This window comes from Aulostomus chinensis, chromosome 1 (assembly GCF_037954235.1).
Source record: "Aulostomus chinensis isolate RoL2024-O1b breed Wild chromosome 1, RoL_Achi_v1.0, whole genome shotgun sequence".
Taxonomy (NCBI): Eukaryota; Metazoa; Chordata; class Actinopteri; order Syngnathiformes; family Aulostomidae; genus Aulostomus; species Aulostomus chinensis.
The window spans coordinates 50,978,924-50,997,812 of NC_141320.1; the positions used below are offsets into that span (position 1 = coordinate 50,978,924).

Sequence of the window (18,889 nt, forward strand, 5' to 3'; positions counted from 1 at the left end):
GAGCTGAGAGCAGAGCTGAGAGCCGGCCCTTTAAGAGCCCCTCCCTTCTCTGCTCGCTCTCTGCCATCTCTGTCAGAGCTGAGAGCAGAGCTGAGAGCAGAGCTGCCAGCTGGCCCTTTAAGAACCCCTCCCCCGCTGCACTGTGTCTGATCTGTGCTGGAGTGGAGAGAGTGGAGGATTCAGAGAAATGTAGTGTGTAAAAGGTGAATAAATCGGCCTACGTTGGTCAAAAGTCACACAAAATACCATATTTTTGTAGGGATTTTTGTCAGGAATACAGTGGTGTGTTTTTAAAAGCTGTGGAATGTATGGTGTAGATGTGAGAAGCATTTGTTTGAGAGTATGTACCCTGAGAGGACACGCTCTCCCCACAGACTTCCATTGTAAGGCGAAAAGTGTCTCCCCCACTTTGACGGCTCATAAAATCCAAACCGAGCGCGTAGTATATTAACCTTGAACAACTTTTAATCAGCACAGTTGGGAGAGTAATGTGTGAAAGTTTGGAAGCCCTGGCATTTACGGTTTAGGAGGAGATCGATTTTTTGGGGGGAGTTTTCAGTCACATGACTGGATGACTTCAGTCATGTGACTGGATGACTTCAGTCACATGACTGGATGACAGTGTAGATGCCAATGTAGAGGTTGTGGAAATAGTCTCTGGGAATCCAGCTTGAAGCCACGCCCTCCTTGTTCTTCAAAAACCCAAACAGCGACCATCAGTCTCCCTCCAATCCTGTACTTGGTTCAATGTTGCTGTTCCATTTTGCAGCAGTAGGTGTTGCTGTGATACCAGGTTCAGTTCAAGATTCCCAACTCCAGCTCATGTTGGTGACCTCAGTGGCAGGTAAAATGGCGCTTCAGTGGATCATGTGATCAACTCTTGTGTGTCCTCACTGCTCCACAGGTCTGTCAAATGTTCTGTAAAATAGTTGGACCCAGCAGAGCTGCTAGATTAGGAGTTGATGGAGTCGTTGCAGATACCAGGGTCCAAAGTCCAGCTTGAACCTGGTTTGTGCAGCTCTTTGTCAAGCTAGCAGCCATTCTTTTCACTGCCAAGCTAAAGTGACTTCTGTCAACAAAGGTCAACATACAAAAGGATATTTCTACTGGCAGTTGAAGATTTTGATCAAACTCCTTTTTCAGAGCTGGAACCTTCCTCTTGTGTCAGCTTTCTGTTCCCATCTCTATGGTAACGGTCAGTTTTGACCCACGTCTTCAATCAGCTGTCAAATAAACTAAAACAATTTTCTATCCTCCAAGTTGTTTCCATCTCTTGGTGACCTTGTTAGGCTTCCTTATCCATGGAAATATTGGTTTGAAGATTTAGTTGTGGGCCTCTGGACCTTTTTTTAGTCACTAAATCTTCAATTTCAGTTAAAAAAATGGTAAAATGAACCTCAAGAAAATCCTAGAAATGAACCAAAGGTTGTTGTGTTTCCTGACCGTTACTGAGGGTGTTAGAACACATCTCTGACATGGACTGGTTTGATTTAGTATTCATTTTAATATCATTAACTATTGGAACATCCATGGTGTTATGGGTCAGTTTAGACCCTCATATATTTACTTCAAGAAAAAGAGAAAAAAGTCTCTTTTTCAGCAACAGAACTTTGATACAAACACAAAATGAAAAGCAGAACAAGCCAGAACCCAAAATATGGCTTTGGAAGGTCAACAAACAACAACCAGTCAAGCAAATCAAACCAACAGAAACCAGTTACTGGTTCAAAACCAGGAAAAAACAAAAACAGAGGAAAAGTCTCTGTGTGTAAGAACATGCATGTGTGTGTGTGTGTGTGTGTGTATGTGTGTGTGTGTGTGTGTATGTGTGTGTGTGTGTGTGTGTGTGTTCAGATGCATGTGTGACACTTCTGTGTGTTCTCTGCAGAGATGTTCCTGCAGTTGAAGCACCATCCGTTTGTCCTGCTGTCCTGACTGCTTGGGCAGTCCTGACCCTCTTTCTCCTGGAACCAGGTCCTGAGGGGGTTGTGGCTGTGGCTGTTCTGGTTGGTGTTGAGGCAGGGCTGCTGAGGAGGACGCTGGTGTGGATGCTCTCTGTGTTGCTGATGGCATGGATGGAGTGCTGCTGAGCTCTGCAGGTGTCTGAGCAAGGCTGCAGCGTCTGGGTCTCGGGGCGTCCGTTCCCTTCCCTCAGTGTGTGGCTTGACCAGGGAACTTCCCAGCTCCTCCACAAACATTCTCCTCTTGCTCTTCTTGGTTGAGCTCCACTCCTGGTGGATGTGGGTCCACAACACCAATGTTTCTATGCAGACACATCAAGGATGCTGCAAAACACAAGAATCCACCCTAAGACTTTCTCTTCAACTGTTGAGGTCTTCATGGCTGTGATGATGCAGGTTCTCTTTCTTTTTTTCTTCTTAAAAAAGTCAGTCGTTTCATGTTAAACAATTAATGTTATATTAAAAAACAGTTGATCATCTTTTATTAATTACATGTACATGAATCATGTATATATTTAGTCAGGTTAAGTTGTTGCTGGTTTGATGTAAATATTGATTGTAGAGCATGGTTGTGGTCTCACCTCCACTCTATGGGCCATCCATCGTCATCTTCTGCTTATTCCTTACTAGTAAGGGTCACGGGGGGGGGGGCTGGAGCCTATCCCAGCATCTACGGGCGAGAGGCGGGGTTCACCCTGGACAGGTCACCAGTCCATCGCAGGTCCAACACACAGACGAACAACCATTCACGCTCACGCGTACGGTCAATTTAGAGTATCAATCAGCCTAGTCCCCTAATGTCCATGTCTTTGGACAGTGGGAGGAAGCCGGAGTACCTGGAGAGAACCCACGCAGGCCCGGGGAGAACATGCAAACTCCACACAGAAAGATCCCACGCCCGAGCCAGGACCCGAACCCGGAAACTTCTTGCTGTGAGGGCACAGTGCTGACCACTGCACCACCGTGCAGCCCCGCTCTAGGGGCTGGTCTGTCTAATTTCCTGCAGCCAGGAGGGAATTAAAGGCAGTCAGGGGTTTTTAATGTAAGTTGAAGGTGTCTCATGCAATCTCTTTCAATACTCCAGTGGTGGTTTAAGTGAAGAAAAACATGGGTTAGTCAGTAGGACTCTGTGTGTGTGTGTGTGTGTGTGTGTGTGTTTCCATGCAGACTTTCCCTTGTGAAAACCGATTTGATTTGGAAACCATCTCATCTAAATCTCCTCTCCAAAAACCCTCTTCTTCAACTTTGTACCCAAGTTGTCTCCTCATCAGGCACCACAGTATCCAGTAGGTTCAGTTAAAACAGTCATCAGTGATTAATGTTCATGTTCAATGATGAGGTTTTGATTTATTCTTCCAGAATCATCTGAACAAACCCTCCTCAACACAGTGAAGCCTTCATCTGACAGGAGGAGTTTCTTTTCCCAGTGATTCCACTGACAGTGAAAAGCTACGTTCATCAGACTGGTCTGATAGGATCAACTACTGGTTGCTCTGGAGTGGAAACAGCAACCTGTCAGGAAACATTAGTCAGATCAAAGCCAAGATTAAAGAAAGAGCCTCCAGATCAAAGACAGAATTGATGATGATGTCATCAGGGGGGCTTTGATAGTGTCTTTATTTGTACCTGGAATTCTGTCTTTGATCTCAGGAGGACATGAAAAAAACACAACTGAGGAAAGTAGAGGAGAACATTCAGCTTCATTAGAAACACTCGAACTGTTGAACAGTAGAATTTGTTTGAAACAGTTTACAACACTGAGTGACAGGATTGAAGAGGGGAGATTTTGGTATTTTCAGTTTAATTCTAACTTTAAACTGGGCATGAACATTTTTAGTCGTTCATATTCTAACATACAGAGGAAGTCATGACATTCCCTTTTTTTTAACCTGTCCTGTTCTGGAAATGGAAATTTAGCTGCTATGTTGAATCAGAAAAACCTTTTGAAGTCTACTTTTGCTTCAGTCAGAAAGTGGACTGTTGTTAACTCTCACAATGGTTGGTGATTGTGGAGGAAGACAAAATCCTTACGAACCTCTTTTTAACAGACACACATTTCTAAAGACACTGGTTCATTTTATTTTTCGTCTTCTAGCAGAGGATGGTTTCGATCCATCAACCTCTGGGTTATGGGCCCAGCACGCTTCCTCTGCGCCACTCTGCTCTACCATTGACTGAACAGTCCTTGTTTTCGGAGAGCATTATCTGTCTTTGTCTCTGCCCTGCTCTCCTGCTCTCTTTCCCCTCATTTAGTCCTTGACATGATCCATGCTCGACAGCTCTGCGGGTGGAATGAAGACCTGCGTCTGCTCTGCTCGTGCCGTCCTTCGTCTCAACCTAAATTGTTTGACCCACCTTTATAATGATCGGACTCGCTCCCGCTGAGCGTGCCAGGCGCGCTCTCGCTGCAGACAACACAACCAAACTGGCCCCGATCAGGATTTGACAGGCCGAACTCGCGCCAAAATCTTTACAAAAAATCCATTTTTGTCACCCACGTGAAGATGGGTGGGAACATGCCCTAAGAACACCAAGAATAATATTCACCACCTTCTGAACGGGTCCTGGCCCGTCTCCTGCATCAGGGGCCGCCGCAGTCGCCCATCAGCTGTTCATCAGCTGTTCGCCGCAACACTCAATGAGACAAAGACATAGAAGCTCAAACTGCTGTTGCGGAAGCCATGATTGTATAGTGGTTAGTACTCTGTGTTGTGGCCGCAGCAACCCCGGTTCGAATCCGGGTCACGGCAGCATGAGATAAATTTCTTTGTGTGTATTGATGGACACAAGCCACGCAGAAATTTCCCACGATGAAATAGGGCAGTGTTTGGTCAGTGTTGAGCAGGTGTCAGTCTGACAATGATGTCATATTATTGTGTCATCACTTGACCAGACCCAAAAGTAGACTCAGGTATCAGTTTCTTCTCAATGCTAACGTCTGCTAGCTTAGTCTGCTACTTTGATGGCTCTGCCTGCTCAAAGGTCCAGACCCCTGGATGTGGTGGTTCCTACCTGAACGTAGATTCTGTCAGCTCATGTTGTTAAATCAACTCACCAGGAACACCAGTAGATTTCAATGGACTGACAATGAGTCTCATTGAATGGTAAACATGTCAAATATGAAGTCATCACCTGAGGAGGTCTGCTGCTGGAATGAAGCTCCAGATATTCACAAGATATTCTAGATCTTAAAATATAGCATTTTTATATTTGATTTATTGTTCATCAGCCTGCGTCACATTGTTTGATTCTATGTGTTGGATATAAATAGAACTTTGATCCACAACCTCCACAAACACTCTTGTCCAACTTTTGTGCCCAAATTTTCTCCTCATGAGGCACCAAATCAAGTCAAGTCATTTTTATTTGTTAGAACCAAATCACAACAAAAGTTCTCTCATGACTCTTTACTAGTAGAGCAGGTCCAGCACCAAACTGCTTCAATGAATCTACACCCAACAATTCTCCACCAGCAGCACATCCTGCAACAGTGGTGATGAACACCTTCCTTTTAACAGGCAGGAAGGTCGAGCAGATCCAGGATCAGTGGGGATGGCCTCCTGCTTTGACCGGTTGTATGTAAAGCTCCATCAGATTGGAACAACCTTTCCTCCTCACTTGGGTCTCTCTCTTCCTTTCTCATCTTCAAATCATCAAGCATTTTCAAACATCTGCTCTTGTTTCTGATGCACCTCCCCTTTTCTCTCCAGGATTCACTCTCTACTTGTTCTTGTTTGTTCTCTGTACTGTAAATATGTGGATATTTGTGTATGAATATGCATTGTGTACTTTAATGGTGCATGGAAGCAGTATTTATTTATTTATTTAGATGGGTGTTTAAATGTATGAGTATGTGAACACAGGCCCACTCTTATTCTGCAGTGGGATCTCTGATCATACTTTGTATAATACTGGATGGTGGGGGGGGGGGGGGGTTTGGGGAACATTGTTGGCCTGTACCTGGGTGTATGATGTGTGTGTCCTTGTGTTGAAAATAGAATCTACTTTTATTATTGTTGTATTGTTGGTCATTATTTGTCAGGACCCCCTCCAAAATGAGATGGTACATCTCAAGGGGCTGCCCTTGAAATCAAGAATCAAGAATGAAGGTGTCTGCTGGTCTTGGTGGACCCTCTGCTTCTCCAGCTGAGTCAACAGATTCCTGTGTTGCTTGAGTCATTGTGTATCCTGGCTGCATTCAGTGCTTTCACCGCTGCAGCCTAGCTTGATTGCCAGTCAGGACAGGTGTTATTAAGAATGGAAGAGGGGACAGTTTTGGCAGGACAAGTTGCTCCACATTCAGGAGATGGTGGGAAGTTTCAAAGCTGCCATAAATCTTGATGACAAACTCCTTCACTGTGTGGTTCAGAGTCCCTGGTTTGATTGCAGCTTTGACCTGAGCAGGTGTTCATCCACATCTCAGTAACAGGGGACACTTTATCACACCAGTGGACAAACATCAGCATTCATCACCCAGCAGCTCCTCTGATCAACAGAACAAGCTAAAGTATTCTCAGAAGGACGGCATGGATCCCTCTACCTCTCACATGCTAAGCTAGCACTCTACCATTGGAGCTAAGTCCCTGCTAATGAGCACAGCAGATAATGCAGGTTGACCTTCATGCAGGGTTTAATGAGCGTCACCACTTGAAGCTTCTCTGGTTCAAAAAACCCTTGGGACCAAGACACGAATTGTAACCTGTGCAGGTCCAGACCCATACTGAAGTTGGTGGAGACAATTGTTTCAACCAGGGACTGAATGAAAAGACTTGCCCAGACTCCAGCTCACTCTTCTGAACAGACCCCTCATCTCTGTGTGGAGTAAACATCAGAGGTGGGGGGTGCAGGTTCTGCTTTGACCTCCTGACCTCCTGGGTAAAGCAGTGGAGATGTTGAGCTTGAAGGAGTTGACGGCCTCCTTCATCTTCTCATTGGTTTGCGAAACCCAGCATCATGAAGTGTTGCTGAAATTCAACATGTCAGCTGAGGCCAGAGATTCCTGCGTTCCCTGAGTCCTTGAGTGTCGTCTTTGTTGTTTGAAAGCACAAAGCTGTTCCTGATGGTCCAGTGTGTCCGATTCTGGGCTCTCACAGCTGTAACTGGGGTTTGAGCTCCGTTAAGGGACTGGTTTTGTGGAGAGAACCAAGCAGAAGAATTGACAGTTTCAGCAGGAAAGGTGACCATTGCTCCACAACCTCAGTCCCAGGATTCATTCCTGCTTCACCCAGCATGGCCCTATGATCAACAGAAATGAACTGCCAGTGGATGTCCTCAGTAATCCAGGTCATGGTTTCTCTAGATTGCTGTGTTGTAGTCAGGACACTTGCAAATATCAGCCTCTTTCCTCCATGATCTCTCATTCTTTCTGTTCTCTCCATTTCTCCTCTTCGTTTCTACTCCTTGCTGACTGTTGTTCCTCATTTGTGGCAGAGTTCAGTCAGTGGACCGGACATTTTGCCACTGCACTGTCCATCATCAGGGCATTTAACATCCAGGACTGGCTCCCAGATCATGGCCATGACCTCATCCCCTGCACCAGTGGACAGTTCATCAAGGATGGCAAACATGTGGGTCTCAATTCCCCTCCATCTTTGTAGGTTGGTTACATTTCCTCCTGGTCTTTAATCCATCTTGAGTTGACATTCTTCTGTTGAGCCCAGTTTGTTGACTGCCAGGCTGTCTTACTTTTCAATGGCACAACAGCAGACAGCAAGAGGGTTGCTATGGTGCAGTTGGTAAAATCCCTATCTATGGTCTGCAGAAATATGCTGGGAGTTCTTTTTTATTATGAACCAGAATTCAAAGACTGACCAAGGAAACCAAAGCACAGAATTTAGAGATCAAAGAAAGAAATCAAAGACAGAACCTGAAGATCAGGAAATGGCACAGATCAATGAGATCCATGGACTCATCAGTGAAGGTTTTCTTTTGGTTCATGGTCACTTGTTGTCGTACTGGTATGATGATGTCAGACCCTTCACATTCAGTTCAAACAGACTCCAAAGTGTAGCTGTGATGCAGAGGGCAGCAGCCTTGTGCTTGGTTCCGTCATGGTTCTCTGCATTGTTAGCAAACTCACCAAAGACCTCCCTGAAAGCAGGATCATTTTCCCAGAGTGATTTTTTAACCAAGTACCAATTTGTCCCTCTTTAAAAAAACAACAAACAAAGATGAGATCAGACTGAGATGGACGAGATGATATGGATGTGATTTATGGCTTTCAAACTCCAAATATTCAATTTTTCTTCAGGGCTTTTGAGAGGTTCTGGGTAATGAATGAAAATTTAAGTTGGGCAAAAACGACATGCGGGGTCACTGTGTGTGTTTACACGTGTGTGTATTTCTTGTTTTATTGTGTTGGAGACCATTTCCATCATCAACACTGATCAGGAGTCCTCGTCCTCATGGGGACCAAAGACCGGCCCTGATGCAGCGCAATGCAGTTTGTGAGTTCTTTCAGAGTGAAGGTCTGGATTGAGTTTAGTTTCAAATAAAGATTAAGATTCAGTTGGTTAAGATTAAGATTAAGATTAAGGTTAGGCTGCACATAGAATGAAGTTGATCGAATGTTCTCATAAGAATAGCTGGGCACACCTGAGTGTGTTTACATGCAGACTTCCTCTTGTGACAACTGATGTCATTGGAAACCATCTTGAGGACATTTGGAGAAAGTTCAATCATTCAGCTGCAGGTACAGTGACTTACAACACTGCAACAACAACAAAAAAACACCCCTCCACAAACACTCTTGTCCAACATTTGTGCCCAAATTTTCTCCTCATGAGGCACCAAATCAAGTCAAGTCAGTTTTATTTGTTTAGAACCAAATCACTACAAAAACAGCCATGAAGTTGATCTGGTTGGCACTGGTATTTGTTCTTGCTGCAGCTCATTTCCAGCTCTTAACAAGAACTCAGGAGTGATTCAGGAGAAGAGTTTCAGAACAGCCCAGTTTGGGGACTGGAATTTTGAAGTTTCCCCTGGAACCAAACAACCTTCGGAGGTAAAACCTCCAATCCTAGCCACTCAGATGCAGCAGCAGAAGAAGCTGTCATCTACCCTGACAGTCAGAGCATCAAGTTAAGAAAACATCAACCATCTTGTATGTGGAGTCTGGATTCTTTTCTAGAATGAGACGGCAATGACAGTCCTGCCAAGTGACATCACTGACATGACTGGATGACTTCAGTCACGTGACTGGATGACTTCAGTCACATGACTGGATGACCTGAATGAATAAGAAATCAAATATAAAAATGCTTTATTTTAAGATCTAGAATATCTTGTGAATATCTGGAGCTTCATTCCAGCAGCAGACCTCCTCAGGTGATGACTTCATATTTGACATGTTTACCATTCAATGAGACTCATTGTCAGTCCATTGAAATCTACTGGTGTTCCTGGTGAGTTGATTTAACAACATGAGCTGACAGAATCTACGTTCAGGTAGGAACCACCACATCCAGGGGTCTGGACCTTTGAGCAGGCAGAGCCATCAAAGTAGCAGACTAAGCTAGCAGACATTAGCATTGAGAAGAAACTGATACCTGAGCCTACTTTTGGGTCTGGTCAAGTGATGACACAATAATATGACATCATTTTCAGACTGACCAAACACTGCCCTATTGCATTGTGGGAAATTTCTGCTTGGCTTGTATCCATCAATACACACAAAGAAATTTATCTCATGCTGCCGTGACCCGGATTCGAACCGGGGTTGCTGCGGCCACAACGCAGAGTACTAACCACTATACGATCACGGCTTCCTCAACAGCAGTTTGAGCTTCGATGTCTTTGTCTCATTGAGTGTTGCGGCGAACAGCTTATGAACAACTGATGCGCGACTGCGGCGGCCCCTGATGCAGGAGACGGACCAGGCCCCGTTCAGAAGGTGGTGGATATTATTCTTGGTGTTTTTAGGGCATGTTTCGGCCTGTCAAATCCTGATCGGGGCCAGTTTGGTTGTGTTGTCTGCAGCATTATAAAGGTGGGTCAAACAATTTAGGTTGAGACGAAGGACGGCACGGGCAGAGCAGACGCAGGTCTTCATTCCACCCGCAGAGCTGTAGAGCATGGATCATGTCAAGGACTAAATGAGGGGAAAGAGAGCAGGAGAGCAGGGCAGAGACAAACACAGAGAATGCTCTCCTAATACAAGGACTGTTCTGTCAATGGTGGCGCAGAGGACGCGTGCTGGGCCCATAACCCAGAGGTTGATGGATTGAAACCATCCTCTGCTAAAAGAAAAAATAAAATAAACCTGCATCTTTAGAAATGTGTGTCTGTTAAAAAGAGGTTCATAAGGATTTTGTCTTCCTCCACAATCACCAACCATTGTGAGAGTTAACAACAGTCCACTTTCTGACTGAAGCAAAAGTAGACTTCAAGAGGTTTTTCTGATTCAACATAGCAGCTAAATTTCCATTTCCATTTCCTGAACAGGACAGGTTAAAAAAAAGGGAATGTCATGACTTCCTCTGTATGTTAGAATATGAACGACTAAAAATGTTCATGCCCAGTTTAAAGTTAGAATTAAACTGAAAATACCCAAATCTCCCCTCTTCAATCCTGTCACTCAGTGTTGTAAACTGTTTCAAACAAATTCTACTGTTCAACAGTTCGAGTGTTTCTAATGAAGCTGAATGTTCTCCTCTACTTTCCTCAGTTGTGTTTCTTTCATGTCCTCCTGAGATCAAAGACAGAATTCTAGGTACAAATAAAGACACTATCAAAGCCCCCTGATGACATCATCATCAATTCTGTCTTTGATCTGGAAGCTCTTTCTTTAATCTTGGCTTTGATCTGACTAATGTTTCCTGACAGGTTGCTGTTTGCACTCCAGAGCAACCAGTAGTTGATCCTATCAGACCAGTCTGATGAACGAAGCTTTTCACTGTCAGTGGAATCACTGGGAAAAGAAACTCCTCCTGTCAGATGAAGGCTTCACTGTGTTGAGGAGGGTTTGTTCAGATGATTCTGGAAGAATAAATCAAAACCTCATCATTGAACATGAACATTAATCACTGATGACTGTTTTAACTGAACCTACTGGATACTGTGGTGCCTGGTGAGGAGACAACTTGGGTACAAAGTTGAAGAAGAGGGTTTTTGGAGAGGAGATTTAGATGAGATGGTTTCCAAATCAAATCGGTTGTCACAAGGGAAAGTCTGCATGGAAACACACACACACACACACACACACACAAACACACACACACACACACACACACACACACACACACACAAACACAGAGTCCTACTGACTAACCCATGTTTTTCTTCACTTAAACCACCACTGGAGTATTGAAAGAGATTGCATGAGACACCATCAACTTAAATTAAAAACCCCTGACTGCCTTTAATTCCCTCCTGGCTGCAGGAAATTAGACAGACCAGCCCCCATAGCGGGCCTGCACGGTGGTGCAGTGGTTAGCACTGTGCCCTCACAGCACGAAGGTTCCGGGTTCGAGTCCTGGCTCGGGCGCGGGATCTTTCTGTGTGGAGTCTCCATGTTCTCCCCGTGCCTGCGCGCGTCCTCTCTGATACTCCAGCTTCCTCCCACAGTCCAAAAACATGCAATTTGGGGACGAGGCTGATTGGATTCTCTAAATTGACCGTAGGTATGAGTGTGAATGGTTGTTCGTCTCTGTGTGTTGGCCCTGCGATGGACTGGCGACCTGTCCAGGGTGAACCCCGCCTCTCGCCCATAGATGCTGGGATAGGCTCCAGCCCCCCCGCGACCCTTACTAGTAAGGAATAAGCAGAAGATGACGATGGATGGCCCATAGAGTGGAGGTGAGACCACAACCATGCTCTACAATCAATATTTACATCAAACCAGCACCATCTCAACAACTTAACCTGACTAAATATATACATGATTCCAGACTACTACACCAACTCAGTCATACATCCACATAATCATTCAATGAACCTTGTCTGTGATTGTACCCCCTCCCCCATCTGGGAGCAAAGGTTTGCACCTACAGCTCTTAAGGAGCTTCCTTGGGCCACTCTCCCCTTTTGGCTCCACCCCCTTTAAGGAAACCACCAGGAAGAGGTGAGGACTGACCGTGACGACTGAAACTGCCACATTTACATGAGAAAAACTTGACAAACACAAAATACCAGGCCTTGCACAGTGATTACCACTGACTGACACTGGGGTCTTCATTTTCCACAGGCAGGATGGCCGGTCCCCCTGTGCTTCCCAGGTCCCTCCCTGGAACACATGGCATAGAAAATGTTTCACTTGTTTGCTGATTCAATAAACCTCACCATTAACATGTGTGTGATCCTCTAATTTACATAAACTGTTAATACCAAGACAAATGCTACCTTCAATTCATCATTCATGTCATGGAACCCTGGGTCTCCATTACATTGGTCAACCAGAGAAGCTTCAACTGGTGACGCTCATTAAACCATGCATGAAGGTCAAGGTGCATTATCTGCTGTGCTCCTTAACAGGAGAATTAGCTCCAATGGTAGAGCGCTCGCTTAGCATGTGAGCAGTAGAGGGATCGATGCCCTCATTCTCAGAATACTTTAACTTGTTCTGTTGATCAGAGGAGCTGCTGGGTGTTGAATGCTGATGTTTGTCCACTGCTGTGATAAAGTGTCCCCAGCAAGTCATCACCCTGTAAAGCACCAAATAACAAAAGTTACACTTTACAAGTAGAACAGGTCCAGTTCCACACTCCTTAAATGAATTTACACCCAACAATTCTTCATGAGCAAGCACATCCTAGCTTAGGCCCAACTTTTCTTGGCGCTCTCCCAGATGCTTGGGAGCTTCTGGGGGAGCGCTAGTTGGGCCTAAGCCAGGAGCTAAGCTAAGTTGGTCTGCACCAGCTAGTGAGCATTGGCTAGCTCTCGCAGCTTTTGGTGCAGAGCCGCTGCAGGTCCAATTGAACATCGCTAAGCCTCACCTCCAACACAACAAAAAACTACATTTAACACACTTATCAGTATCACTAAAGGAGGCAGAGGAGGAAGAAAACATGTGGCACCTGAGCAGGAGAGAGGAGGACAAGAGGGAGAAGCCATCGTTAGCTTAGCGTGTTTACAAGACAGAAAGACTGTTGCTACCAGAATGATGGTCTTTTAAACTTCAGCCAAATAAAGCAAGTAGGTATTTATTTTTGGTGGGTAATTAGTCAACGAAATAAGGAATTAGCAGGGAGGATCACACTTTAGCGAGCACAATGAAGCAAGGCTCTACGTTCAGCAACACAGGAAAAGGAGTTGAGGTCACAGGCTTCCTGCAACCAAGGTCAAAAATCCAGGACGGACGAAGGGGAGGACAACAAAGACAAAGACACAAGAAACAGAGATAATAACCATAAACTCCATAACAACCATAACAAATATAACCATGCAGAACATATATAACAAATATAACAAGAAAGGCATTAAAAGATATGTCACCTCTGGTCAAATACCCTGATTTGCATTTATGTCTCTCAGCATTTTCATTTTCATGTTAAAGCCTCCAGAATGAGGGGATGAATGCTGCAAAATGGAACAGCAACATTGAACCCAAGTACAGGATTGGTGGGAGACTGATGGTCGCTGTTTGGGTTTTTGAAGAACAAGGAGGGCGTGGCTTCAAGTTGGATTCTCAGAGACTATTTCCCAAACCTCTACATTGGCATCTACACTGCCATCCAGTCACATGACTGAAGTCATCCAGTCACATGACTGAAGTCATCCATTCATGTCAGTGATGTCACTTGGCAGGACTGTCATTGCCGTCTCATTCCAGAAAAGAATCCAGACTCCACCTGTGGCTCCATGATAACTGATGGACCTCTGGTTGGAGGCTGGACGATGATGTTTGGACTGGAAGGAAAACTCCTTGTCCAAATTCCATTGTGTTCAAATTTAAAGTCCCACAATCAGAAGTAGCTGAATCTGACAGGTGGAGGTTTGGAACTACAAGATGGTGATGTTTTCTTGACTTGATGCTCTGACTGTCAGGGTGGATGACAGCTTCTTCTGCTGCTGCATCTGAGTGGCTATGATTGGAGCTTTTACCCTCCAAGGTTGTTTGGTTCCAGGGGAAATTTTAGAATTCCAGTCCCCAACCTTGGCTGTTCTGAACCTCTTCTCCTGAATCACTCCTGAGCTGCAGCAAGAACAAATACCAGTGCCAACCAGATCAACTTCATGGCTGCTAACAGCCTCAGACACTTGATTTCCATCAATCTGGAGCCAAGAAGGCCCTCACCTGTGGTTCTCCTCCAGGAGGGTCCAGGTTCTGCCATTGTGGCTCCTGGTGCCACTGCCAGAGAGCCTCAGCTGCACACTGCAACATTTCAACAGGAGATTGACATTCCTTCAAATGTCCTGACATCTGATTCCAATGGTTCTGTTCCATATTTATATTTTAAAATAAATCACACAATGAAAGCTGCCTCAGCTGGTTTAAGAGAGAGAACAAGCTAAGAGATCTGAAACCAGTAAAATATGCTTTTCTGTGTGCAAACTAGTGAGGGGCATGGAAGGATATTTTACCACCACTACAGAACCCAGACTTTAGTCATGTGATGAGATGGAGACTCTGATGATTAAGTTAATGGACAAAATGTGAATTGAAAGAAAACACATTTCTTCAGAAGACTTTGATCCAACATTGAAGTTAGAGTTTGGTGGCTGCTCCATGTTGGAGGAAACCAGGCAATGTTGGACCGTCACAGGGAAGCTCCTTTGCCTCCTCTGCTGCCAGTTCAACCACTCACTCCCATCAGTGGAGAGCAGCTTCAACTGGGTTTGGAATTTACCACTGTGGATGCATAGGAATGTGGAGAAAATGTCCTTTGTCAGAAGTGGGATTTGAACCCACGCCTCCAGGAGAGACTGCGACCTGAACGCAGCGCCTTAGACCGCTCGGCCATCCTGACAGACACTGACAGTTGCAGACTGAATTAATTCACTGACAAAGTAGAATTTTTTCCACAGGAGCTACTGGCTCCTGAGTTGTTACATTTATTGTTAACATTAAACACACAGTCTGAGTTCATGGCAGGAAGAAATGATTTTCATTTTTCTAAAGGACAAGAAATGAACCAGAACATTAGAACCACATTGCATCTTTTGATCAGTTTGTTACATGGGACACATTCCAGACAGGAAGGTCCTTCTGAGACTTGAACTCTGATCACTGATCCAGAGTCCAGAGTTCTCACCCTTCCACCCTGGAACCAAACACAAAGAGGAGGTTCCTCTAAATACCACTTGACATCACCTGCAATCAACCTGTTGATATTTGGAGGTTCATCTTGCTCTTGTTCCAGACTACATTGGCAAAAGGATCATGAACCACAAGGAAATCATGGAACTCCAGATTGATTCAGGACTTTCTAACTCCATCGTATGACCTGGGAGCAAAGACTGGCCAGGCCTTCCTTAATTTATCAGTTAATTACTGCTTCAACAAACATGCCACTTAATTAAGTTACCAGAATTTCTCTCATTGAAAAACCCGCCAGCCTGATTTCTTGACATGACATGAAAAATTCTCCAAGAACCCACAGTTGGGTGGAAAGATACCAGGTTAACCAGGAGGAGTCCTGTTCCTGAACCATGGATGGAACAAAGTCCACTGGAAAACTCAGCAGTTCCTGAGTGCCAGATCCATCCGGGAGCTTGGGTCTCCCCTTGACTGTGGTGATCCATGAGATCAAGGAGGACAGAGGGAAGAAGGATCCTGGTGGAGATCTCCTACCCTCTTCCTCCACTTCACTACTACTTGGATGTCAGGAATATGAGGTACTTTACTCAAATGAGGTATTAGGAGTTTCCTGTTTGACAAGAAGGAAGTCAGAGGTTCATCCCTCACGTGTTGGTGGTGCCCTCAACCTGCTGAGAGCATCACTTAGTTCTCTACAGAGAAACATGGCAGCTCTGCTGAAGGCTGCAGGAAACCTGCTGGAATGGAGACTTGGACTCAGGTCACTGGATTCAAAGTCCAGGGTGCCAACAGGTCCACCAGGGCATCTGTGCTTTACTTACCGTGTAAAAAGGACCACAGTGGTCGTCTGGTTTTAATTTAACAAACAAATACGGTTGAAAACTTTGAGACAGTGACACAGGGCTCTTATTTGAAGGGCCATGGGATGGGAAATATCCCAGACCTCTGAGATCAGAGCTCTCACTTTGATCTCAGGGTCCTGACTTTGGGGGTTCTTCCTTTGGTCTTCAAATACTTGTGGTTTTTATTGGCAGAACTTTCAACTTGCATGCAAAAAGAGAATCACAGTCGATGGAAACCCAGCAGACAGTGTTTATTTCTAATAAATCAGACAATCGCACAAATGAGAATGAAAGGAAAAAACAATGAAATGTTTTAAAATCCTTCTCCACTCTAAAGCTTTTTAAAGTTCACTTGAAGGTTCAAAGGTGGTGGTGAGGAGGTCACCCTGATCCTCCCTGTCGTCACTGCCAGGATTCTTTCTTCTGGTGCTGTGGTTCTTCTGATGAAGGGGGCGTGATGTTTGCTGTCTCAGGCTCCACCAAATGTCCTCTTTAGGACGCCACAATGTGGCCTCTTCACTGCTCCATCTTCCCTGCATCGGAGACACCAGGGTTCCTCCTGGTGCCGACCCCATCGTCCTTCTACCCAATGGTGCGGCCATGGATCCTCAGAGGAGGCTGGGATCCTTCTTCTCATCAGAGCCACAGTTTTTCCTGGAGGGAACAACAGGAGCTTTGTTGTAATGTTTTGCTTGATGTTTCCTGCACAGACCGTCAGGATCTGTGACGCCATCTTGTGGTAGGGGGTCATCATCTTGTTGTGTGGTAGTGGATTCATTGATCTGCTGTTTCAACACATTCAAGTTCATTATCCTACAAGTCAAAGTACATTTGGTGTGGAGTTTTAGTTTCTGGCCTCAATCATAACGTGTGCCTTTCTTCTTCATGAACATTTCTCAGCTTTGTAAGTTTATTCTAGTTTTTCTTCCTCACTTTTTTATTCCATTGTTGTTGAAGATTCTACTGCAGGTTGGAGTTCCCTGTTGACTGAAGCAGAAACAGGAACAACAAGCTGGAGGCTGTCAGAGCTCCAAGTTGGGGGCTGATATCAAAGTAGGAGATGAACACATCCAGGTTAGCATCCCTCTCAGAAGCTGCTACTTTAGCTCTTCAGAATACAGCAGCCTAGCATAGCTTCATCTGGCCAGTTAGTGGCCCACTTTGATGTCTGGGATATCAGGTTCAAGGTTCTTCACAGCTCTGAATGAAGGCTTTCTAAAGTGTTAACCAGTACTCCAGTTGTAAAAAACAATCAGGGGGGATGGTAGATTTTGATGTTTAGGAACAGATCATTTGTGCTGATGACAGCGCATCAGGTGAGAGACCAACAGTGTACCCTTACTCCTCTAAAACAACATGCATGCTATGGATATTACCTGTCTGCTACTCCTGTCATTGATCTTGACCAAGCCCCCAGGCTGACACTGCTAACACTGCTCCTACATAGTTAGAGTCAAATGCAGAGGACATTTTCCCACCGGGTGCAAGTGCAACTTCATATTCATGCTACCTATAAATCTGGGAATTCATCTATATTTTGAAACAAAACATTCTAAAGTCAAGTCCATTTTAATTAAAGTGCAAGAGCAAAAGAATGAAACAAATGTACTGTGGCAGGATGGCGTTACACTCCCCACCATGAGGGGCAGTGTGGCAGACGATAGTGAGTGGTCACCTAGCAGTAGACCTGGTCCGACCCTTCTCCGTCCTTTCCACTTCCTCTCCCTCCTTTACGGAGCCGACAGCCGTGCGTGGTGGCGTCTCGCTGGTCAGCAGATCGGTTACAAACAAAGGTACCTCAAAACCTCAAAATAATGCTATAGTGATGTCGGAAGAATTGCTAATGAACTCAAAATGATGCTAACAGTAATGGAGGAAGAGTTGCTAATAACCTCAAAATAATGCTACAATGATGTTGGAAAAATTGCTAATGATCTCAAAATGATGCGACAGTGATGTCAAAAGAATTGCTAATGAACTCAAAATGATGCTAACAGTAATGTAGTGATAGGTGCTAATAAACTCAAAGTGATGCTGACAGTCGTGTAGTAAGAGTTGCTACTAACCACAAAATAATGCTACAGTGATGTCGGAAGAATTGCTAATGAACTCAAAATGATGCTAACAGTAATGTAGTGATAGTTGCTAATAAACTCAGTGATGCTAACAGTAATGTAGTGAAATTTTCGAATAACCTCAAAGTGATGCTGACAGTCATGTACTAAGAGTTGCTACTAACCTCAAAACAATGCAACAGTAATGTAGTAAGAGTTGCTACGAACCTCCAAATAATGCGACAGTGATGTCGGAAGAATTGCTAATGATCTCAAAATGATGTGACAGTGATGTCGTAAGAATCACTAATGAACACAAAATGATGCTAACAGTAATGTAGTGATAGCTGCTAATTAACTCAGTGAGGCTTACAGTAATGTAGTACGTGTTTCGAACAATTTCAAATGATGCTGAAAGTCATGTAGTAAGAGTTGCTACTACCCTCAAAATAATGCTACAGTGATGTCGTAGGAATTGCTAATGAACGCAAAATAATGCTAAAGTAATGTCGGAAGAATTGCTAATGATCTCAAAATGATGCTAAGAGTAATGTAGTGATAGTTGCTAATAAACTCAGTGATGCTTTCAGTAATATAGTAAATGTTTCGGATAACCTCAAAGTGATGCTGACAGTCATGTAGTAAGAGTTGCTACGAACCTCAAAATAATGCAACAGTGATGTTGGAAGCATTGCTAATGATCTCAAAATGATGCGACAGTGATGGAGTAAGAATTGCTAATGAACTCAAAATGATGCTAAGAGTAATGTAGTGATAGTTGCTAATGATCTCAAAGTGATGCTAACAGTCATGTAGTAAGAGTTGCTAGTAACCTCA

The 18,889-nt window shown here is 44.4% G+C and overlaps 3 non-coding genes across 3 annotated transcripts; 1 reads left to right on the plus strand and 2 right to left on the minus strand.

Annotated features, from left to right (window-relative positions):
* Positions 1-4,639: 4,639 nt before the first annotated feature.
* Positions 4,640-4,711, plus strand: trnah-gug (transfer RNA histidin (anticodon GUG)). Its single transcript has one exon. It is a non-coding gene; the product is annotated as a tRNA-His (tRNA).
* Positions 4,712-9,652: 4,941 nt separating this feature from the next.
* Positions 9,653-9,724, minus strand: trnah-gug (transfer RNA histidin (anticodon GUG)). Its single transcript has one exon. It is a non-coding gene; the product is annotated as a tRNA-His (tRNA).
* Positions 9,725-14,783: 5,059 nt separating this feature from the next.
* trnal-cag (transfer RNA leucine (anticodon CAG)) lies at positions 14,784-14,866 on the minus strand. Its single transcript has one exon. It is a non-coding gene; the product is annotated as a tRNA-Leu (tRNA).
* Positions 14,867-18,889: the final 4,023 nt, after the last annotated feature.